Consider the following 25,425-nt stretch of genomic DNA (forward strand, 5'->3'; position numbering starts at 1 on the left):
GACAGTGCTCAGGCCCTGAGCTCAAGCCCAGGACTGGCCAAAAAAAATTTTTTTTTTTCAGAGCAGGTAATATTTACCCTAGGAGGGAGAATTTTTCTTCCTTAAAATGTAGGTTTTTAAATTTATTAATGTTTAATTTGTGTGTGGTTTTGTAAGACAGGCTTGGACTAGATGTGACCTTATGTATTATTGTGTTTGGAGTAGAATTTTTTTTGATGTTTTCAAATCTTGAAATTCTAATAAGAGGAAAATAAGAAGGAATGTATCAAGTTTTTGCATAGAATTTTGGTGTTATAGTAAACTTCTACCAAATTTGTTTGAATTATAAATCTATTCCACCAAAAATCTGATATACTTACTAAATAGCAATTTTCTGTGATTGGAGAATGAAAAGATAAGTTCTTTCTGCTTCAAGATAGTAGAAACAAGCAAAGAAAACTCCACTACATTTCCATTTACTTCCTAGTGTTCTTACCTAGAATAATTTTTGTTTGTTTTCAAATTTGTTTATGTAGGTTGAATGTGCAATTTTAATTTAATCATGCAAAATAACACTTCATATGATAAAACATGAATAGATATATAAATGGTTATTGGTTTTATGAAATTGAAGTTGAATACATTGGGAAAACTTTTAAAAGGTGAATCATTGAAACAAATTTCAGTTTAGATATATATGAGCTAGACATATAAAAGACTGCCTGGGATACAGATGGAAGCCGACTAAACAATTTGGAAGGATCCTTCAATTGAGTTTATTTTAAAAACCTTTAAGCTCTCACTGATTTTAGATAAACCCAAAGTGAAAGTCATAAACTTAAATATTAAGTAAAATTTAAATGTGAAACTTCAAAGATGTCTAGAAATTAGTGAAACCTTTATACTACATCACATGATTGAAAAATCAGTGTGAAGTTTCATATTGTAATGTTAAATAATGTTAAATATGCTTAATGTCTTAAGTTATGTTGGCCCACTTCTGTTTGATAATATACTTTTGTGTAAAATTGGGACAAAAAGATAGCAATGGTATTTTTGAGTCTACTAGGACTAGTGAGAACTATAGTATATTATTTAAGCTAATGCCTGACATAGTACTAAAATCAATAATTGGTTTTATTCTCCCCATGTCATTTTCTTTGACATCATCAGCTGAGATCATTTGCTTTTTTTGTTTTCTTTTTGGTCAGTCTTGGGGCCTGAACTCCGGACCAGGGCGCTGTCTCTGAGCTCTTCACCTCAAGGCTAGCACTCTACCACTTGAGCCACAGTGCCACATCCAGTTTTCTAGTGGTTAATTGGAAATAAGAGTCTCATGGATTAGCTCTGAACCTCGATTCTCAGATCTAAGCCAACTGGTTAGCTAGGATTACAGGCATGAGCCACAGGCATCTGGCTATCATTTGCTTTAAGGCATGTACGTTTATATTGACACAATATCTGGAATCTTTTTTTCCTACTATAAGAATATTTTATGTGGAAGACATAACTCAAGAATTATCAAAGAAAGTTTGATCATTTTCTGCCCTACAACTTGCTGATTTTTTTAGGATTCATGAAAATAGGAATTTTGACTATTATCATCTGTTCTCAGAAAGTAAAATATAAAATGGTTTGTGAGACATAAGTGAAAGCACAATGTGTTGTCTCAGCTGAATCTCACTGAAATAATGGAGTATAGAGAGATTAAAGTGAATCATCAGCCAGAGGGAATGCTTATTTAGCTCCTGCTTGAAATAGATCAAGATCTAGTCAATATGATTTTCAGTAGAATGCTTTTTACCTATATTTTATCTCTACTATTTTTCCTCTTTTTCCATTTCAAATTAATTATTTGTCTCAACTGCCCTCATTTTTTAAATCTCAGACATTCTTCTATATGTCTTCATTTGTTAACATATGCTCTTTTTAGATTGCATTTATATTCTCTATAGAGAGAACAGTTCCACAGTTTTTAACTGAGTGTATATTATAGTAAGAGAAAAATTGATGATAGTTCCATACATGCTTATACCATACTTTGTTTGACCAACTTGACCAACTCTTATTTTTTCTTGTTCCCCTTCATCTCTTTTCAAATTTGACAGATTTCACTATTCTGTTTTCATAAATGGCATGTAGCATACTTTCGATCTTTGAAGAAAACTATAGTACTTAAGCAGGCAATGTTCCAGAAAACATAGCCTTTAGCACTGTGCAGTAAGGACAAGTAGCTGAGATCTAGAGGATCATGATTCAAAGCCAGCCCGAGAAGAAAAAAATCTCAGATTCTGTCTCCAAAGTAACCAATAAAAGCTGGGCTGAAGGTACGCCTCAAGCAACTAGAATACTAACTGAGCAAGTATGACCCCCTGAATTCAAATACTGTTCCAAATATCTACATAAACATTTTCTGAATGGAAATTGTTTTAACTTACAATTTTATCCCCAGCCAGACTACTATTAATCAAGTGTGAGTGTACAAAAAGGGCACTCTTTTAGAATTCAGGCATTGCAGAGTATATGCATATCTAAATGAGAGAAGACAGAAGAGGAAAAAGTCAAGGCAGAATTCAGGAACTGAAATCATAATTGCAAAAAATAAAACAGTTGTGCATTGATATTAACAATGTCTAATGTTTAGTTGGCTGGGACACAGAAACTTCTAGAAAAGTGTCGGGGTCCTTAATCCCCAGTCCCTTTCGACTAGTAGGAGTGATGGGGAAAATCACACCCCAACCATTCCAAGCCGCAAGAGGAGAGGGCCCACTGTCCTCCCACACTCAGCCTTTCCACGTAGCAGGAACAGAGACGCCACACAGCTTCATCAAGGCAAGAATCTCTCTCTCCAATAAACCCCCTCTCCTGAGGAAGTCCCTCCAGCTAATATACCCTCACTCTAGGTCCCAGCAGAGAGTGATAAACAATAACACATCTGTAACCAATTGTAATCAAGTCTTGCGCTCTGCCTCTTGCGCCTTGCCTTGTCTCAGCAGAAAGTTATTAGACATGGCGTTACTCGGCCCCCAACAGCTCCCCCATTTTTATTTTAGAAAAAAGACAAAACCTAGGATATGAGGGGCTACCATCATATCAGATTGACTGTGCCTGTCTTAGGTGTCTCCAAGCTCGCTAGTGTTCTTACCTGTCATGGGATCACCAAGTCCTTTTTTACTTGGCTCCTTTCTTAGGTTGATAGGCTAACAGCTGGGACTTGCTCGTCCCAGCCGTCCATTTAAGCAAATCAGACCCGATGAGATGCACCTATTTTCATGGGAGCAGATGCCCGTCTCATTAGCATTCACTTTCTGCATTGACTTTGTAGGCAAGCAATAGACATTACAATTATAGCACATAAAAATAAATCCAAACCGATCAATTCTGCCCATCTTTGATCAAGTCCCAAATAGTCTTAACCAATTACCCAAAGTTAGAATATTAACATGTGTCATTTGTGCACATAATTCCAGTCCTCACATGCTGATTAATGGCTTATTCAAAACATTCTCTGTAGGAACTGCAGTGGCAGGGGCAGTAATCATGGCAGAAACAGCAGCTACAGATGTGGCAATGGCCACCACCAGGAAAATACCAAAGTCTCCTCTACTGATAAGGGGGAAAGCATTCTCCTCCGCCTGTACAGGCACTAGTATATACTGAGGGGCTCTTACTACAACAGCCAGAGAAAACAGGGAAACATTCCAGCATTAACTAAAACAACATTATTAACAATTAGATTGAAACCAATAGAAAAAAACAGACTTTCACACAAGACATAGGGAATAGCAGGGCAATGGAAGAATTAGGGTCTTCCAATCCCCCCCTTTTTGTTTTAAACTACTGTCTCCCATGTCCCTAATTTTTCCTATTTCACCTTCCAAAAATGACTCTGGTCCCTTCATTTTCAGGGGGTTATGGGCGAAGATCCATTTTCTGTAATTTCTTCAAGCTGACTCAGGGGCGTTGTCTCCATATTTTGCCAGGGATCCTAAAAAGCTTCATCTTTTGCCTTTTTTATGGTTTTTTTTTGCCTTTTTATGGGTTTTTCTTTGTATTTTCCTTTCAGGTTTCTCTGGTTTTTCAGTCTTTGAGTTTTTCTTACTTCGACTTTTGTAGGTTGTTGCTTCCCTTTCTCTTGTTTACCACCTTTTTTTTTTCTTTCTCTTTGTCTTTCTCCCTGTCTTTTTCTTTTTCCCTGTAAGCAATTTCAGCCTGCATTTTCCCTTCAGGTTTCCCTGGCCCTTCAGTCCCTTTTTTCTTTTTCTTTGCATTATCTTCCTTTCAGGTTTCTCTGGTTTTTCAATCTTTGAGTTTTTCTTACTTCTTTGACTTTTGTAGGTAGTTGCTTCCCTTACTCTTGTTTACCACCTTTTTTCTTTTTCTTTCTCTATGTCGTTCTCTTTGTCCCTCTCTTTCTCCTTGTCTTCCTCCCTGTCTTTTTTTTCCCCTGTGAGCAACTTCAGACTGCATTTTCCCTTCAGGTTTCCCTGGCCCTTCAGTCCCTCCCTTTTCTTTTTCTTTGTGCCTTTCAGGTTTCTCTGATTTTTCAGTCTTTCCTCTATGTATCTCTTGCTTGGCTCAACTCTCAGTCGTGCCCCGTTTCATGCCCCATGTTGGGCGCCAGAATGTCAAGGTCCTTTGTCCCTGGTCCCTCTCGACTAGTAGGAGGGATGGGGAAAAACACACCTGACCAATCTAACCCGTGAGAGGAGAGGGCCCACTGTCCTCCCGCACTCAGCCTTCTTTCCCTGGAGCACGAACAGAGAAGCCACACAGCTTCATCAAGGCAGGAATCTCTCTCTGTCTCTCCAATAAACGCCCCCCCCCCTCCTGAGGAAGTCCCTTCAGCTAATATACCCTCACTCTAGGTCCCAGCAGAGTGATAAACAATAACACATTTGTAACCAATGCTAATCAAGTCTTGTACCCTGCCTCTTGCACCTTGCCTTGTCTCAGGAGAAAGTTATTAGACATGGCGTTACTCGGCCCCCAACAGAAAAGGATGTTTTCATGTGACACAATTAGAATATGAGTTTAATATACTATACTTTTGTATAAAATATTACCTTCAGAAGTTTCACATTTTCATGGTGGACATCGGGAATGACATTCTAAAGCTCTAATAATATTAACTATAAAGAAGCAAATTGTTACTCAATGGTAAAAATAAAAGTGTTCGAAATAGACTACTTGAGTGAATATTGGGAGAATTTAAATAAAGAAAATTAGTAGGTTATACCTAAAATGTATAAATCAAGAATGAGCCTATAAGCATATAATTTAGAAATAATTTATAAACACTGGCCTTAAGATGGGAAGAGTTTCTCAAAGAATGAGAGGTAGCTCAGTGCGTGTGTGTGTGTGTGTGTGTGTGTGTGTGTGTATCATGAAACTATTTTGTAAACTATACAGATGTATTGCTTTCAAAACCAAAAAAATTTTTAAAAAAATTACCATCCAATTAAGAACCCAAGTGCTATGGATGGAATGTTTTGGTTTCCTGAAAATTTGGATGGTCACTCCCTAATCTCCAGTGTTGGACTTTGGGAAATAATTAAGTCCTAAAGATTGGAGCCACTAGCAATGGGCAAAGTGCTCTTTTAGAAGCTTGCATCCTCTTTTGTTTGGGTGCTCACCATTATTTGCGGATATGACAAGCTGAGAACCATATGCAAAGTAGAATGAGGACACTCACAGAATCTGACTATGCTCATATTCTGATCTCAAACTTGCCAGTCTTCAGAATTGTGAGAAATAAATTCCTGCTCAAACAGCTTATGGTAATTTGTCATTTCAGTATGAATTGACTTAAGGTATTAGTTGTTTTGGATTTCTTTCTTTTTTTTTAGGTAGGAGAGTAACTCTTGAGGAAATGTACATATTTTAGTTATTGAGAACAATTATATTTATATATTGACATTGCTGCAATTCAGACATTCTATCCCTTGGGAGTAAATCTCATTTTAAAGCAGTTCCTCTTATGTCTGTCAAGTATACATGTTTACACAGTAAAAGGTATAGTAGAGAATTTAAACATTGTTGCTTCAAGTTCAGATTCTGTGTTTTAAATGAAAGAAAGGCATTAACTATTGATAGCTAAGGAGAAGAGGAAAAGAACAAAAACAACCAGACTTCCGTTTGATTTCGTAGATATATAAGAAAGACACGGGTCATTTATTAAAGAATAGTTTCTGTCTACATTCTAACTGATCTCAAAATGCTTATATTTTTTCTATCAAAAACTTCACATGGCTAGTACATGCATTCTCAGGATGCTTAAAATTGTTTATTGACTTACTATCTATTTATCTATAGTTAATATAAAACACTTTGTTGTGGCTCACAAAATATGGAGATTATGTGATATGGTGCATACAGTTCAGAATTTATATTGTATTTCAATAATCAGAAATATAATTTGCCAAATAGTAAAAGCATGAGTATACTCAAAATATCAAGTATCTTTCAATTTTTAAAATAAGAACTCTGCAATAAAATCCTCAGCATCAAATAAAGCTCAGAACAGGTCTGATAAACAAAAAAATGTTTTTTAGACATCTTCAAATCTTGTTGAGAGAACTTTTTGAATATTGGAGAGGCAGAGACAGAGACCAAGGGAGAAAAGAGGAGGAGATTCTCCTTTATTATTATTTTTTAACCAAGGACATTTCATGTTGAGAGAGAAGAAAGAACAAAAATTTTACCAAAGATTTATTTATGATATAGCTTATAAAGGGTTTCACTGGTAGAGTAGAAAGGGAGAAATGTTAAGTTTTAGTGCTGGTGCTTTGAAGAGTTTCCCTGGTTGTTATAGCTGCTTGGGAAGGCTTGCTCAGTCATCAGTGGTGCCTCATGATACTTTGCTCTGCTTCCCTGATTCTGGTAGACATTCTGCAGGCACTGGCAAGGCTGGTAACTGGTGTAATAGAAGTTGTTGATCCAGTTTTGAGTGTGTATGTGTGAAATTAACACTTAATGATAGATTCTATTGCTGTGAAGGTCAGAAAATACTTTCTAATTAGTTAATGAAAATGAGTAAATATGTAAATATACCATTTAAAATTAATTCATTTTTATTGTTAAGTTGCTGTACAGAGGGGTTACAGTTACATAAGTCATGTAATGAGTACATTTCTTTTTGAACAATGTCATTTCTTCCCTTATTTTCTTGCAGTTTTTACCCTCCCTACTCCCTCTCCTTCAGACTGTAAACTAAATTTTCAACTACTGTTGTATTTATTCATCCTTTCTCCCATCATTTTTGTCCCCCGCTTTCCCTCCCCCAAAGAGATAAATTTACCCACAAGACAGAGGTACAGAAATTTTAAAAATGTCATGTTGTATTGAAAAAAATTATATATTTAGTATCTGAATATACTTTTGCGACCATGATTAAAGTAAGGCTTGAAAAATCCAAAGTGATCTTGATATTATTAAATGGTCTGCCGAAAGAATATCTTAACAATTTTTAAAGAAATTCAGCAAAATTCAGCATTCAATACCAGAAAACTCAACAGTGACTGACATCAAACTAGAAATCATGTTGCATGAAAACAAGTTGGAAAATGTGACATGTAACCATGAGAAAATTTATCATTGTAATCCCACCTAAAAAAGACAGATAGTTGGGTGCTGATGGCACATGCCTGTAATCCTAGCTACTCAGGGGTTTGATATCTAAGGGTTGCTTTCGAAGTCACTTGGGACATGAAAGTCCATCAGACTTTTATCTCCAATTAATCACTAGAAAAAAAGATGTGGCATTGTGTCTCAAGTAGTAGACACTAGCCTTAGCTGAAGGGCTCAGAGACAGCACCCAGGCCCAGAATTCAAACCCTATGACTGACAAAAAAAAAAGGCAGATAGTGGAATTAGGAAGAAAAAATATTTTGTAATGAATATTATAAATAAGATCAATGATTTAAATGAAACTATGACTCTGATGAGAAAAATGAACTAACATTTTTTTCTATTTCTGTAAATAATTTTTTTGCCAGTCCTGGGCCTTGAACTCAGGGCCTGGGCACTGTCCTTGGGATTTCTCAAGGCTAGAACTCTACCACTTGAGCCACAGCAGCATTTCTGTCTTTTTTCTATGTATGTAGTGCCAAGGAATAGAATATGCTAAACAAGCACACTAGGCTAAACTCCCAGCCGTATAAATAAAATTTGTTAAGTTATTTAACTTGTTCTTTTTCATGTGGTAGTGGAAGATGTTGGAAAGGACAGCAGATCTGTTTCTAACACGGCAACTGTTGTAGTTATTGATAGTAACCTTAGTCCCTAGCTCACTGGATAAAGTGACTGTTTCTTTTTACAATGGCCTCTCCATACCCTACCTTCTCTTTCTCTAATCAGAGAGAGAAAGAATGGGGAGGGAGAAAGGGAGGAAAAGGGAGAGAGAGAGATGGCAAAGAGATACTAAACTGCCACATAAATTAATAATAGGAGAGAAAAATTTAAAAAATCAGGACCTCCTCTGGTCTCAAGAAACACATGGATTGCTGTATATTGTGGGGAAAATGTAAGTCTGTGCTTATATTTCTCACTTAGACAAATTCTCAGAGTTAAGGTTGAATATCTTTATCTGAATTAACATAAGAAAGGAGGCAGGTTTTAATAGCTATTGTAAATAAAATATACATTTTGCTGGTATCCCTAAATTATTATATAAGTAATTCGTTAATTATGAAAAATTTCACGCACTAAGAAACTGAAACATGATTGTGAAAGGTATAGTTAACTGCAGTACTATTAATAATCTCCCTAGAATCAATCTAGGAAATATTCCTGATTTTTGTTTCTTTATCCTTGCTGTTTATTTTAGGGTTTAGATAGAGCAAATCATTTTTTTTTTACCAGTCGTGGGACTTGAGCTCTGGGACTGGGCATTGTTCTTGTGCTTTCTCAAAGTTTGGGCTCTACCACTTTAACCACAGTACCACTTCCAGTTTTTTCTGTGTACGTTGTACCAAGGAGGGCTTCATGCATGCTAGGCAAGCACTCTATAGCTAGACCATACTCCCAGCCCAGATCAAATAAATTTTGTAACTTTCAGGCAGTTGTTTACATGATAATAGATAGCATTAAATACCATTATTCCTGGTAATTATTCATTTTAAGCTTCTCAACTGTATAGATTATACTAGAGAGAGTAACCATAAAATATTGTACTATTCAAGTAGGAAAAATATTTGTGTTTGGGATCTAATGCTGCCATTGAATAAATGAAAATTCTGAAGTAGTCGTAGAAAATCCCTCTTTATCTGAGTTCTTTTCTTTTCTTTTTATAATAAAATATTTGAGAAGCTCCTAAACTTTCTATGATTTCAACTTCAAAGCTTACATTAACTAAATTTAAGGTATAATTATGCTATATGACTTCTGGTTATTTCATCCCTTCCTTGGAAAAATATAAAGAACAACCTGTGATGAAAGTTGAAATATTGCTTTTTATTGCTCTTTGTAAGCAGGTCACTTTATATTTTAATCTTGATAAGCAATACTTTCCTTCAAAGCTATTTCTCTGTAGTTTTTTGTTCACAAGTTAACTCAGTATTTCTGTCTATGGTAGGTGAAAATATTGAATATTGCAATGCCTTACATGTGAAAATTCTGAATATTTAATTTTGCAAAGCAGATATTTACTAATGGGAGACAATGAATTAGGATGGTGCCTACAGAGCAAAAGACTAATTTAAACAATGTAATGTGAAAGCCCCATTTAATTAAAATTTTAATTGTTGGTAGTTTATGGGAAAATGTGTTTTATGCAGCTTACCACATGGTAAACTAAACAAAAACATGGCAACATATAGTATAGTCTTCTTTTTTTTGGTGGTCATGGGGCTTGAATTCTAGGCCTGGGCTCTGCCCCTGAGCAATTCAACTCAAGGCCACCACACTACCCCAAGGCATGCCCTGAGCTCTTCAGCTCAAGACTTCTGCCCTATCCCTAAGCCACAGAACCACTTCAGCTTTTCTAGTGGTTAATTGGAGATAAGAGTTTCATGGTCTTTAGTCCCAGGGGCTGGTTTTGAACCATGATCCTCAGATCTCAGCCTCCTGAGTAGCTAGCATTACAGGCATGAGCCACTGCACCCGGCAGCATAATCTTTAAAAAAAACCTTTTTTTGTAGTATCGTATTTTATTTCATAGAAATTAGGCTCAGAATTTAAATGTAAAGAACTGTTTTATAGAGTATCCAGATAATACAATTATAGACAAAACTCTACTCATTTAATAATTTTTATTATGCTCAATAATTTTAAATTACAGAATTAATGAATATAATGAACGTTATGATGGAATATGTGGAATCTCATCGATAAGCATACTGTTATATTATTTATATCTATTTAACTATTAACATTCATCAAACAAAACAGAAACATATATCTGATTAAAGGGAAAGTACTCTTCCTCAGAACTCCATATAAGTAAGGTATAGGTGACAAGATTAGCTTCATCTGTTTACTTTAGAGTATGAGCATTTTGACACTCTTAATGGTTCTAATATGTCATTATACTTTTTAAAGAAATATATCATGCCATCCAAAACTAATTTATCTACTTTCTGTGATGCAGAAGTACAAAAAAAAACAAAAACAGCAAAGAAATGAAAAAACAGCAAGCAGTTTTGGTGGCAAGGAAGGAAGTAAAGCTCTAATGAGGTTATAGAAAGAAGACATAGAGTCTATAATGTGTTGAAATTTATTACAGGATAGAATAAGAGTAATAGTTCTCTTGTTTGGATTTCACATGAGAATAGTACAACCTTTCTGTTTGACATATTTATCAATCACCATCACTACCCCCCCAAAAAGTCTTTAGTACCTGGATGGATCACTGTTCTTGAAAAGGAAACAAGTGCTCGCTTCGGCAGCACATATACTAAAATTGGAACGATATAGAGAAGATTAGCATGGCCCCTGCACAAGGATGACACGCAAATTCGTGAAGCGTTAAAATTTTAAAAAAAGAAAAAGAAAAGGAAACAAGAGCTTAATTATGAGTGACTGTTGTTCTTAATGTACTGTTTTTTTTCTCTTCTCTTCTGCTGCCCTTGGTTTAATCTCGTTACAGTATCTGATTTGTTACTTGGTATATTACATATATGTTTATTTATTTGAAATAGGAAGGGGGAAAAGATTAGGGGAAGGGGTGGGAGAGGGAAATGGGAACAAAAACATGAGAAGGGGTATCAATGTGTGAGAAATATCTGGCAAATATAACTGTAACCCCTCTATACATTAAAATTAAATTAAATTTAAAAAAGGAAAAAGGATTCTTTTGTAGGACAAGATGGCACTGATAAAGTAGTAAAAGGAAGAAGGGTAAGGGTACAGTGGGAAAAGAAACAGGTGATTATAAAGCATGAAGATTAAAACAAAATCTATCAGATCTGTGGATCTGCAACCAGTTCTGCATGGCCTGCAGTGTTTGCAGAAGTTTAGAACACCTGATGATAGTGTATATGCTATACTTGTGAAAGATGATGAAGTTGTAGAGGAAAGCTAGAACATTTACTAATTACTGTAAATCCTTTTGAAGACTGAAATCTAATAAATACTCTTTTGTAGATCAGCCAAATATTGCTGTTTAAGATAAACCTTAAAGAAATGCTCATTTTGAGTGTAAATAAAAAATTTTAAAATCACATCTTTATAAACAAAGGACAGATCATTGTTTCCACTTCCTATGTGTGTGCACATAGAAAGACTGATGCATGACCTTTCATGATAGTCCTTTGCATAAACTTTGGTGAGAAGCAATTATGAATTTGATTTATTTTATGAAGCTTATGGTTACTTTGAAATGTAAACAGTAATAATCACCTCAACATTTGTTTTAATTCAACCATGATTATTTATCTACCTGACGTGACAGACTCTTCTGTTGGGATATTACTATGATTATTATTATGATTTATCAATATAAATTATATGAATCCAAGGCCCTGACATTGGCACAGGATTTAAACCACATTAAATAGGCAGGTTCTGAAATCTCAAAATGGAATTTTGTAGAAATTTCTTTCTTGTTAAACTTTTCTGTCTTGGCCAAACAAGTTCAAGAATATATAGTTAATGGGATATATAAGTATGTCTAGGTATATAAATGAAATATACATATATTATATATATAATAGTAGATTTGTGTGTATATACTCTGAGTAAGAGTAGAATTAGTATTAGATATAGAAAATTATGTCAACCATTTGGTATATGCTCAGTGTGCTTATTACATCTTTATGATCATCTAATTCTGGGATCAAGGACATGTTAAAAATCTCAAGTTATCATGTAGAGAAAGTCCTACAAACTCTTAATTTTACCTTTTTTTGTAGCTTATGAGGCTTGAACTCTGCCTGGGCACTGTGCCTGAGCTCTTCAGCTCAAGGCCACTGCCTTATCTCTGGGCCTGGGAAAGGTACTGGAGCTCTTCAGCTCTAGGCTACCACCCTACCCTTGAGACAAGCCCCATTTCCCGTTTTCTAGGAGTTAATTGGCGATAAGAGTCTTAAATCCTTTTGTGCTCTTGCCTGGCTTTGAACCTTGATCCTCAGATCTCAGCCTCCTGAGTAGCTAGGATTATAGGATTAAAGGTGTGGGTCACTGTGCTGGCAATTTTACCATATTTTAAGGTCAAGTTTAAAAAATTTCTCAGAAGCAGTTATCAAACGGATTTATTTGAGTATATTGTTGAAATATTCTATTACGGTTTCAGAGTCTTTGTGTTTCTAAAAGTTTTCTTATAGTAACTCCAACTTTATAGAAACTACAGATATATTGTTTGTTCTTTTTCTTTCTTTTTTTTTTTTTTGCTTCTCCTTGGCATGGGCTCAGGGCCTGAACAGTGACCTTGGACTTTCTCAATTGCTAGAGCTCTACCACGCAAGCCACAGCATCACTTCTGGCTTTTTCTATTATGTTACTGAGGAATCGAACCCAGGACTTCCTGTATGATAGGCAAGCACTCTATCACTAGGCCAAACTCCTGGCCCGATATAATTTGTTCTTTTGAATACATTTTTTGAATTATTTATTTATTTATATTTGATTGGTCATAGGGTTGAACTCTGGCCTGGGTGCTGTCCCTAAGCTCTGCAGCTCAAAAGAAGTGCTCTACCACTTAATCTACAGTGGCACTTCTTTTCTGGTGGTTAATTGGAGGTAAGAGTCTCATGGACTTTTTGTGCTCCAGCTGACTTTGAACCTTGATCCTTAGATCTCAGCCTCCTGAGTAGCTAGGGTTACAGGCGTGAACCATTGATGCCCAGCTCATTTTTAAAATTAAATTTGCAATACACATAAATCAAGAAAATTCAGCAGAGCAGAAAATGTATGTTTTCCATTGTTCTATTTGTCTACCACTCAAACCTGTAGAAAGCTTTTATTTGGAGCAGAAATAGCTATTGAAGGGTAGTAGTAGAATATTCTGTTATGGTTGGTTGACTATTTCTGCAAAGAGGATACCTTGTAGCTCAAGCCAAACCATTTCATACCAAGGAAGCACACTTTCTATAAGCTAGACTGTGCTAAGAGATCTGTTACATGTGTTATGGTTGGCATTTTCTATTGTAATATTTGGAGAAAGCATGCTTCCTAATTGTAGGTGAAGATGAGGAATGTGTCTTTAAATATATAGACTTGTATTCTTATTTTTAGTGAAGTCCTACCTTTGCTCTTTTCTGCATCATCTATCTGAAAATATCCCTGTATTGTCCTCTCTTGTCCTGTTTTTATTTTCCTTTCCTTTTGTGCCAATAATAGATCTTGAATCCAAAACCGGAGTGTAGTTCTTTAGCGTGTGTGTGTGTGTGTGTGTGTGTGCATGTGTGTGTGTGTCTATTCAAGGCTGATACTCTACCTCTTGAGCCATACCTCCATTTTTGGCTGGCTTTTTGGTGGTTAATTAGACATGAGTCTCATGGGCTAATTTGAACTAGGGTCCTCAGACCTCCTGAGTAGCTAGGGTTACAGACATGAGCCACCAGCACCCACTTTGTTGTCTATGATTCTGCAAACTTACCAACTAGTCCCTGAGTTTTGCTGTTATTAGAGACATATTGTAGATATACATTTTATATATATATATGTATGAAAATAGCATAGTAAAATCTACCAAAAGACTTTAAAAAGAACAAAAAGAGGGAAGGGTTTAAGCAAATATCAAGATCAGATGAGTTTGACCAAAGTACATTATATTGTTTCATACAATTTATACTAATAAGAAATAGCAAAATAACTTGGTAATTTTAAAGAATGCCTTGAAATAATTTTTTCACTATTTTCATAAAATTTTAAGTTTACATATATGTTGCACCGTGCCTCAACAGATTGGTAACAGAATACAGTATGCTATAACTTAGCTAATATGTTTTTGCATAATTTTTAGATTGTGTATATTAATCTTTGAACCATTCATTGTTACTTTGGTATTAAATTCCTGATTCTTGGGCCGGGAGTTTGGCCTAGTGGTTAAAGTGCTTGCCTAGCATGCATGAAAACCCGGGTTCGATTCCTCGGTACCACATACATAGAAAAAAGCCGGAAGTGATGCTGAGGCTCAAGTGGTAGAGCTCTAGCCTTGAGAAAGTCCAAGGACAGTGCTCAGGCCCTGAGCTCAAGCCCAGGACTGGCAAAAAAAAAAATTAATTAAATTAAATTAAAAAAATAAATAAATTCCCGATTCAGAAAATTACATCTGTAGTTAGATTCATTGATACATAAATATATTAGGGATATTTTTAACTAAATAACTTCTGTTCACAGTTGCAAAACTGTGAAATAAGCTGAGATGCCCCACAACAAAATAGTGGATAAATAAAATATTGCATATAAGTTTTATGTATAAATGATATATAAATATCTTATATTCCATGTTGGTTTTTTTTTTAAAAAAAAACAATGATCTATGCATTCTTTTTTGATTACTTGAAAATACTGGGTATGATGATTAAGTATGGAAAAGATGCATCTTCTAGGTGAAAATCTCATTAATCAGTTTGCAAGAAGTTAATTTAGCTCAAGTTTGTCTTGTTTGATTTAACTGGATCTTGCCTAATATGCTTTGTTTCATTATGACATATAATTTTAGTTTTTAGTATAAGTAGAGAATATGGAATGATTTTGAAATAGGTATAGATATCTATCTTGAATTGAACAAGTTTATAAACTAATTCAGCATCAACCAAAAAAATTCAGAGGAAGAATCTGGAAAAAGAATATTTATTGTTTGGAATATACTAAATAAAATATTTCTTTTTTTAACTTTAGGAAAATATTTTGGTTTGATTTTCAACTCTATTGACAAGCTCTACGTTTTAAGTCAGCTTTATTTTTTAGATTTAAGTGGAAATTTCTTTTTCATTAGGCATATTTTCAGCTGCAATTTAGCACATGAACTTTTTCCTAAGAATGTTTCTACATATAGATCTTGACATGTATTAACTTTTAGAAAGTATGACTATAATGTTTTGAAGGTTTTTTTTTTTTGCCAATTCTGGGGCTTGAACTGGTAAGCCTGGTTATTGTCCCTGAACTTCTTTTGCTCAAGGCTAATGCTCTACCACTTGAGCCACAGCATCACTTCTGGCTTTTTCTGTGTATGTGGCACTGAGGAATTGAGCTTAGGGCTTCCTCCTACATGCTAGGCAAGCACTCTAACAGTAGGCTACACTTCCAGCTCCCGTTGTCATTTCTTTATGGTGAGTACATTAAGAATCATTCATTCATATTAAGTGAAGTAAGCCAGACCCAAAAGAACATAGGCTCAGTGGTTTCCTTCATTTGTAATAACTAGTACACATCTTGGACTCTACTAGTAGAGGATTACAATAGCTCAAAACCTAGGTACCTAAGGTCATATAGAATGAGACTAAATGAAAGGGTCACTAGGATATGTAAACAAGAGCTTTATCTTACATGATTGTTGCTCTTAATGTACTATGTTATATCTCTTCTCTCTCTTTTTTTTTGCCCTTTGGTTAGTCTCATATTGTTCCTGTATGTGATGTTTTTACCTGGCATATTGTATATACATTTGTTTATTTGAAATAGGAACAGGAAGGGGAAAACAAGATGATTGGATGGTGTTGGGGAGGAAAATGGGGATAAAAACATGAGAAGGGGTGTGAGAAGTAATGCACCTACTACCTGGCGAATGTAACTGTAACCCCTCTATACATTATCTCAACGATAAAAAATCATTCTAGCTCTTTTGAAATGTATGATATAATATTATTGTCTACAATCTTCCTACTCTTCAGTAGTATGCTAGAATTTCTTTCCTCTATGTAATAGTCATTTACTAATTCCCTAGTAGATAATTGAAAATATTTGTTTCTCATTTTTGTGGGAACTCTTTTTTTTTTTTTTTTGCCAGTCCTGGGCTTGAGCTCAGGGCCTGAGCACTGTCCTTGGATTTTCTCAAGGCTAGAGCTCTACCACTTGAGCCTCAGCACCACTTCCGGCTTTTTTCTATGTATGTGGTACCGAGGGATCGAACCCGGGTTTTCATGCATGCTAGGCAAACACTTTAACCACTAGGCCAAACTCCCGGCCCTTGTGGGAACTCTTAACTTGTATATTTTAATGAATATAGATTTTTTTCCATGAAATCTAGATTGTCTGTTTTTGTGATTTCTGCTTTAATGTCATATTCATTGACTAATTATTGTATAGTGTATATTTTAGATCTTCCATTGGAGTCATTAATCCTCTTTTAATTAATTTTTGTGTATAGTATTAATAGCTCAAGTATATTCTTTTTGCTGTAGGTATCTTCCAAAAAGGCTTTATTTACCCAAAAGGTTTTATTTTCCTCATTAAATGGTCTTGACATCCTTTACAAAAATCATTTAAACATATATATTAGGATTGATGTTTTGAGTCTCTTCTACTTCGTTGGATTGGCTTGTTTGTCATATGCCAGTGCCAGACTCTTTTGGTTGTTGCAACTTTTCAGTAAGTTTTGAAATCAGGAAGTGAGTCCTATGACTTTCTTAGATTCAGTCTTTCACCATGGGCTATGTTGTTAGTTATGAGGTTTTCTGATATAGCATTATTATGTTGAGGTAGGTGGGTTCCTTGTATTATGATTATTTTAAGATATTTCAAAAAGGCATGGGTAGATGTTGAATTTTGTTAAATTCTTTTTATGAATTGAGGTGATTGTTTAGAATCACCTCTTTAATTGTGTTAATGCTTTGTAGTTATTGATCACTTTTAGTGTGATAAAACATTAGGATAAATGTGTTTTTTAACTATATTTACATATTTCTTTATTTCCTTAATTATTTTTGTTGAATTCCTTTGTTGTTTAAGAGTATGTTTGATTAATTTATACTAGTCTATGTATTTTTGTTTATTTTCCTTTGTTTCATCTTTTAATTTATGCTAAAAACTATAAAATATAGTTTTGAAAAATTAACAGTATCATCACCCAGAAAGTCATGATTCTTATCATTGGTTAATTTAGCTTATATAAACAATTTGAATTTTTCCCCATTCCTAGAAGGCTCAAAGAAAGACAATTCTGTCATGATATTATGACATGAACTTATCTTTTGATAAGGGTTTTAAGAGCAAGAGGTCTGATGTACCCAGGGTTGGATAGCATGCCCTGATTTTTGTTGACTGTGACCTCTAAAACTTATTATATTTGAGCCCACTTAATATCAAGGCACCTAATGGAAGCACATTTTTCCACCAAATCATTTTGTACTAATTCAGTACAATTTTGCCCATTTAATATCAATTGACACTAAACGATTTCCTGTGCAATGTCAATTGAAAATCACTTGATTTCCTGCTAATACAGCACTTAGTGTCAATTTCTTTGTGCAGCAAAAGCATTTTTTCAATTAACTACACCATATAATTTTTTGTTTTTAGTTGTTTGCATGGGCTGTCTGATAATAGTTTTGAGAAAGAAAGACATAAGGAGAATAAAATGACTTTCTTCCTTAGCATTAAATATTTACTTTTTATAATTATTTACCACATATAGATAGTATACCAGTTAATGTGGTAGTTAACTGGTATTAATATAAAATAGATTTGTATGTTTTCCAAAACATAATACTAAAATGTATATAAAAATTATTTTAACAAAATTCTCAGTAATTCCTTGATTTCGCTCGGAAGATCTACTAGATACTTTAAAAATGCCTTAATTTGTAGTTGAATAAGTTTTAGTTTTTAAAAACAAAAGTGAGTCAGATGCAGTGGCTTATGCCTTTAATCCTAGCTACTCAGGATGCTGAGATCTGAGGATCTTGGTTCAAAGCCAGACCTTGCACTAGAGAACATGAGACTCTTATCTCCAATTTATCACTACAAAAGGGCAAGTGGGGCTGTGGCTCAAGGGTTAGGGCAATATCCTTGAGCTAAAGAGCTCAGGGACAATGCCCAGGCCCACAGTTCAAGCTCTATGACCCCCACAAAAAAAAGTGAGTCTACTACTATTTCATTGACATAATTTGTAAACTAGGAGAAGCACAGCTGTAACTGCTCCCATTTGTTAATATCTGGCTTATATAGAAAGTATAATTATTTGTATAATATCCTGTACACATATTTACTATTGTGGATGGTCATGAGCAGAGGAAGAAATTGGTGATAATCTCTTGCATATATAATGATTCAGAGCTTTAAATAAACTTTGTGTATATTGACTGTTTATGGAAAGACTAGTCTATTTATCTAAACACATGATGGAATACTCACCTGGAAATAGTGGCCCTATAGCATTAAATTACTCAGGATTGATGAGAGAAGATATTAATGTGTGAGAAAGAACTAAATTACAATAAACTTGAAGTAACAGTTTGGGAGACAGTCCTTACTCAGGATACTCATTAAGCTGCACCCTCAAAGAAACTTCTGATATTGAGAAAGAGGATAAAATAAACTTTATTGAGTTACTATGTCCTGCTCATTATGGTGGTACATGACTGTAATGCAGTACTTTGTAGAGTCTGATACAGAATTACTATGAAGTTTGAGGTCAGCCTCAACTCTTTAGTGAGTTCAAGGTCAGATCACACAACACAATGAGATCTAGTGTCAAAAAGTTTTAATAAACCTTTCAGAATTCTTGCAGTGTTTGATCATTCAAACAATGTTCTCTGGGCTTCTGTTGACATTAGCTTCGATTAGCTCCATTTCAGCAATATATCAAGATTCTACTTTCTTGAATATGTAGTTGACAATACTAGGACTGTTTGGAGAAGTAAACTATGATCCATTCTCATGACAACCCTTAAGCATGGGGTGAAGTAATGCAGCTAAACAGAAAACATTAATATGTAGCCCGAATTTGAAAGTGTGCACAGTGTACTATGGGTATAGGAATGGAAGGTATTTCCACCCTGCCATTTTAGTATATTTCTGATGCCTAAAGAGGTATCTGAAATGATTTTTGAAATTAATAGTTAAGAGAAGACTGACCTATTTCCAGGCAAGATTATTAAGATATAGAGATTATAAACTATATAGTTTATATTATATATGCATGCATACCCACATGCATATGTATTTTTATAAAATTATGGTTCTACTGTGCATATTGTTTTCGAATACATTTTTAGCAGTGTATTTATCATTTTCCCAAGGTCCTTAGTTATATTTAGTACATTATTTGAAATTGTTATATAATATTTTTTATATGTTCAAAAACACTACTTGCAAAATCCATTACATTTAATTTTGTGGTTTCTGCCTTTGTTTTCATGCTTTGGAAGACCTTCTCCAACTCAAAATGATATAAAAATTCTCCTACATTTGCTTCATTTTTTTATGGTTTCATTGTTTACATATATCTCCTTAAACCATCTGGAATTTTATTTTGATATACAATGTGAGATAGGTTCTAAATTTACTGTTCTAAATATTTAACCAGTTGTCCCAGCACCATCAATTGAAAAATCTATGTTTTCCCCACTGATTTGAAATGCATTATTTATCATATGCTAAATACTTAATTTACAAAAGCGGTTGTCTCTTGCCTTTCTATTTGATTTTTAGCTATCTATTTTCTCTCTTCATTTCTAGTAGTTTCTGTGTTCTTTATCTGGACTATAGTAATTGGACTTTTGTGGCTGTTAAAATTCATTTGAAATCTACTAATTATAGATTCCTTTTTCAATTTTCATTTTATGAGATTATTCTTATTCATATAATCTTTTATGAGATCTTCAGAATCATTTAATCAATAATGCCATCACTCTTGTTCTGTCTTCAATTTCATTATATTTTTGGAATGAGTTACATTAAATTTATGAGTTATTTTGGAGATAACTGGCACATATGTTTTTCATCTGAAAAATAAATGTATTTGAGATTGTTTTTAATTTTTAGAAAAAAATTTCTTATTTTTTTCTCATTGGTAATAATATACTGTATTTTTCTGTTTTAGATTTTTTTATGTGATTATCTTGGTGAAATGGAAAAAGCCGTGTGTGTGTGTGTGTGTGTGTGTGTGTGTGTGTGTGTGTGTGTGTACACTATATAAGAATATATAGTATGGGGCCCAGAGTTTGGCCTAGTGGTAGAGTGTTTGCCTAGTATGCACGAAGATCCAGATTTGATTCCTCAGTTAACTCACTCATAGAAAAGATGGAAGTGGTGCTGTGGCTCAAGTGGTAGAACTCTAGCTTTGAAAAAGCCCAACGACAGTGTTCAGTCCCCAGGACTGGCAAAAAAAAAAATACATATATATAGTAAACAAGTGGCTTGAATGTGTATTTGTGTATTTACGTATCTTTTTCAGTGTACTACTATGTAGCACTACATAGATAGCATACCTGATAGATATAGTTGATAAATGGATACAAAACAAGAATAAAAACTCTATTGAAAAATTATTGACTTCTCTTAGTATTTCTAAATTATTGTAATGTGTTGAATAATTATCTCCTTGGATATTGCTACAGCTCTCTCATATTTACAGTTTTTGTTCTTTTTATTACTGCTAGAAATTCCAAATTATAATTATACATATCAATTATATACATAAAAACATAATTTAAAAGGTATAGTAGTCAATTTTTATCAGATTTTTGGCATATGAATTTGTCATGTCATAAGTGATATTAATAGATACCATAATGATGAACAATTTAAACCATTCTTAGTATAAATTACTTTTAATATACAGCTATATTTTTGCTAGTAATTTAAGTGTTTTGAAATATTTAAAGTGAGATAGTTTATGTTAATACTGTAGAAGAAATATAAGCTGCATGTTAGTAAAGTTTTCTAGTATAGCCATGTTTTAAAAAGTAAAAAGAAACAGGTACAATAAAACCCCTTACAACTGCTTTGCCTAAAGAAATATAGTCAGACTATATTTTTTGCCCTCATTTTTTATTAAATAATTTATTAACATTGATTTTTACATCACATTTCAAAAGACATGTTTAACAAACAAGTATTCAAAAAGGGAATCTCTATATACAGTCACTGGCACTTTGATTTTAGAACACAATCAAAATTAGGCTGAGGATTTGTATGTATAAGTAAACATTTATGTAATAAAACATTATGCCTAAAGAGTCATAAGTTTTTATGTCTATGTAGTTGTGTTTATCTTTCCAGTACCATGTCCATAGTATTGGGAAGACTATTTTTTTAAAGTAACATTTGGACCTTTGGCTGTTGAGTTTACAAATGTCTTGACTGTTTATTGACTGCTTCATTACAGGGTTAAGGGAGAAAATGGTAATTTAGAGCTAGCCTCATAGCATAGTGATTCAGATTGTGGTTATATTGTGATTCAGAGGACTGAGTAATATTTCTAGATTTTTGGGGTGGTAAAGAAAGTTTACTTGAACTCATTTAAAACCCAGTGTGATTGCATGACACAACATAAGATAGCAGAGATAGCTTTAAACATAGAATATTGAAGCTGTAGGGACAGATATATCTGGAAATAATCAATACATTGTTAGTTAATAAGTTCATGAGAAGAAATTGCTGAAGGAGAATATGTTTAATGGGATATGTTGATTTATTTTCTCCACTTATTCTATTTGTATCAAAGGATTTTGAATATAGCTGTAAATATATAAATTCCTCTTAAGGAAAGACCAGAGAAAAGTTTTAATAGGATAAAATCTATTTTCATTGTTTACCTTTAGTCAACAACTTGGAGATTATTGATAGAAATATTTGGAGTGAATGGCAAAGATTTATGTGTTTTTACTAAACCAATATTAGTAGCAAACATTTTAAAAAGCAAACATTTAAAACAATTATATGCTAATCCACCATCATCAACTTTCACTTGAGTGCAACACATCTATGTCTAACTGTAAATTGTCTTTTACTTATAGAATGTTATACATAGTCATTAAAGTGAAGTTTTAATACTTGTCACAAAGAATAATACTATACTAAATGGAAAATAGTTTTTGATGATGAGTCCAAGTTCCATATCTGCATTATACCTGGAGAGATAGGCCTGTATATTTTTTTCAGCTATTGTTGCTTTTAAATCTCTGGATTTTCTTTAAAAATAACAGGTTTTGTTTGTACAGAAAAATATTACAGACTTGTTTAATCAGTGAGTACAAAACAAAAAGATAGAGAAATTTAGTAAAGGAAAGAATAGGTCCAGGGTATGTTTATATTAGGATTAAGGAGATTACACATTTTGAAAAATAAAGATAAACAGATATAGCAAAATCCCAGAGACCTGATATTTCAAAAAGACGTATATACAAAGACAGATTGGACTCAAGTGAAAAGTAGGTTGGTACATAGGTAACTATAGCTGTGCTGTTCTCTGAGGCCACTTGATTATCACAATTACTTTGGTATAAGTCTCATTTTTTATAGGTGAGAAAATTATATTTTGAAGATGTGAATTGAACAATTTTCAAAAAAGGTTCTGTAAGATCAGATCTAGGATTTATAAGATTAAAGTGAAGTATTCATGAAATGATTTCCAACTGATGAGCATAATCTTGGACATAATATTTGTATAGACAGTACTCTGAATATGTTTGATTTATATGAAGTGGATAAAAAATTGCCATAAATATTATAATGTAAGCATTATTTATTAAAGTTCCTTCATTTTGTACATTTTCTTTCCTTGATCTCAGCATTACATTAATTTCATTTTCTGTAAAGCCTAGAAATGCATATGCACAAAGCAAACATTTTCTAATCATTGGTAGATTTCCAGTATCTCTCATTAAATAACTTTAGAGATTTACATACATACTTCACAGAATGTATTTGTGATTTCTCTTTTATCTAACCTTCAATATATGCAGTCAGCTAACCAAATTTGCTATGACATTTAAATATAGGCATTGTGTTAGTACCAGGAAGAGAAAATAAATTGATGTTCTTCTTTTTTTTTTTTTTTTGCCAGTTCTGGAGCTTGACCTCTAGACCTGAGCACTGTCCTTAGACTTTGTAAGAGTACAGCTCTACCACTTGAGCCACAACACCACTTCCAGCTTTTTCTATACAGAGGAATCAAACCCGGGTCTGGTGCATGCTAGGCAAGCACTCTATCACTAGGTCAAACTCCCAGCCCCCTGTTCCCTATCTTATTGTGAGCTTATCACATTGATAGTTCCTGACTCCACCTACTTCGTAAAATTTTTCCCTATTAGTGAAAGCTTAATTCATTCCTATTGATAGCAGCACTTACTCCAGTTCCAGGCAAATAGTTTGGATTCGGTAAGCATTGATTGGATCAATGAATGAATAAAAGGAACTGATTGGTGAGGTTTATTACAAGGAAGACTCTGAAGATTAACTCTACATTTTTGTTTCTTGTCGGTCATGGGACTTGAACTTTGGGCTAGGGCACTGGCCCCGAGCTTTTCAGCTCAAGGAGCAAGCACTCTAATCCTTGAGCCACAGCACCACTTCCAATTTTTTCGTGTTTAATTGGAGATAAGCTGTCTCATGGACTTTAGTGCCCAGGCTGGCTTTGTACCATATTCTTCAGATCTCAGCCTCCTGAGTAGCTAAAATTGCAGGTGTGAGCCACCTGCACCTGACATATTGTTGTTGTTTGTGTGTGTATGTGTGTGTTTCCTTGACCATCTTTACCTTCTGATTCAGCATTGTAAGAAGTAGTGTTATACAATCATTTCATATCTAGAGTATAGAATATGTAGCATCATAAAGAATGACATAGATGTCAAATATAATGACTACTTATCTTCACAAAGCACATCAAAACATACATTTATCTCTAAGTTGCTAGTAATTCAATAGTTGAATCACTAAAGAGATATCAGAAAGAATACATTTGTTTATGTTTGTATCATTACCACTAAGTCCACCATTACTATAAGAAAAGGAGAGGACAAGAGGAAAAGTAAGATGCTGCAACAAAGGACAAAGGGCGAACCAGGGATATTCACAAGACAATAGGCTGGAAATGAACTCTACAACTTGGAAGAGGTGGGGGAAGGGAAAGTAGGAGAAAAACCTAGGAAGGGATAATAATGTTCAAGAAGTAATGTACTCACTATCTTACTAGTATTACTGTAACCTCTATACATCACCCTGACAGTAAAATAAAATAAAATAAAGTTGAATTCTACATGGTAGCATGTAGTGCCATGTAGATTTCAACCTCAGCTTTCCTAATGGATAAATTTCCCACTAGTTGGGGAAAACAATGAGAGAATATTTAGAGTACAAAATAAGGAAGAGAAAAAATGTTCAAGGAAAGAAAAAAGTAAAAAAGTATAATGAGAAAAAGGGGTTGTTGAAAGTCTTAGAGCATGAGATTTTAAACACAAAGTTAGATTTACCTAAGAGAAGTCTTTTCAAATATCAGAGTAAAGTTATTTTTAAAATTCTTATCAGCATCATCTGTCTAATATAACTAAAGACAGCACAAATTTACTAATTGCAAATTGTTAGGTAGCTTAAACTTCTCCTTTCAATATTGGCAACTGTTGGGAGCCAGAGTGGAATCAAACTGTACCTTGACTTGCATCAGACAATGGCTTTATTGTCTTATTGTTTTCTGGCCCTATTCTATGTAAATGACCTGAGATTTACCATATGAATGTAACACCTGGAGGTTCCCGGGGTCTGGAGGAGGGAAGAGGGGGGAGTGAAAAATAAACGCTGCAGTCTTTACCTGGACTGCGGATATCCCGGACCCGGTGTGTCTGTCTCTCTTCTGTTTCTTCCTAGTCCTTGCCCCCTATTTCAGGAACCCCAATCTGCGAACCCTGGTTTGCTGCCGGTTGGCCCTGGCAGGCAACAAAAATCTATTAAATCAATTAGTATTTTTAAACCTCTGCAAAACATTAACTTACATCTATCAATATTATTTCTTCATTGCCATATTGATATAGCCAAGAGCCACCTATCAATATTGTTTCTTCATTGTTTTATTTATATAGCCAAAGGAGTAAGGTTATTAAATTTTAAGATTATTTTTATCTGGGA

At 34.1% G+C, this 25,425-nt stretch overlaps 1 protein-coding gene and 1 non-coding gene across 3 annotated transcripts in view; both read left to right on the top strand.

Annotated features, from left to right (window-relative positions):
• Zbtb20 (zinc finger and BTB domain containing 20) overlaps window positions 1-25,425 on the top strand; it is a 703,280-nt gene that overhangs the window by 57,402 nt on the left and 620,453 nt on the right. The gene's annotated exons all lie outside the window — the stretch shown is intronic.
• On the top strand, window positions 10,850-10,956 carry LOC150069321 (U6 spliceosomal RNA). The gene has a single exon (XR_016538633.1). It is a non-coding gene; the product is annotated as a U6 spliceosomal RNA (small nuclear RNA).

Source organism: Megascapheus bottae, chromosome 1 (assembly GCF_031878675.1).
Source record: "Megascapheus bottae isolate mThoBot1 chromosome 1, mThoBot2.hap1, whole genome shotgun sequence".
NCBI lineage: Eukaryota > Metazoa > Chordata > Mammalia > Rodentia > Geomyidae > Megascapheus > Megascapheus bottae.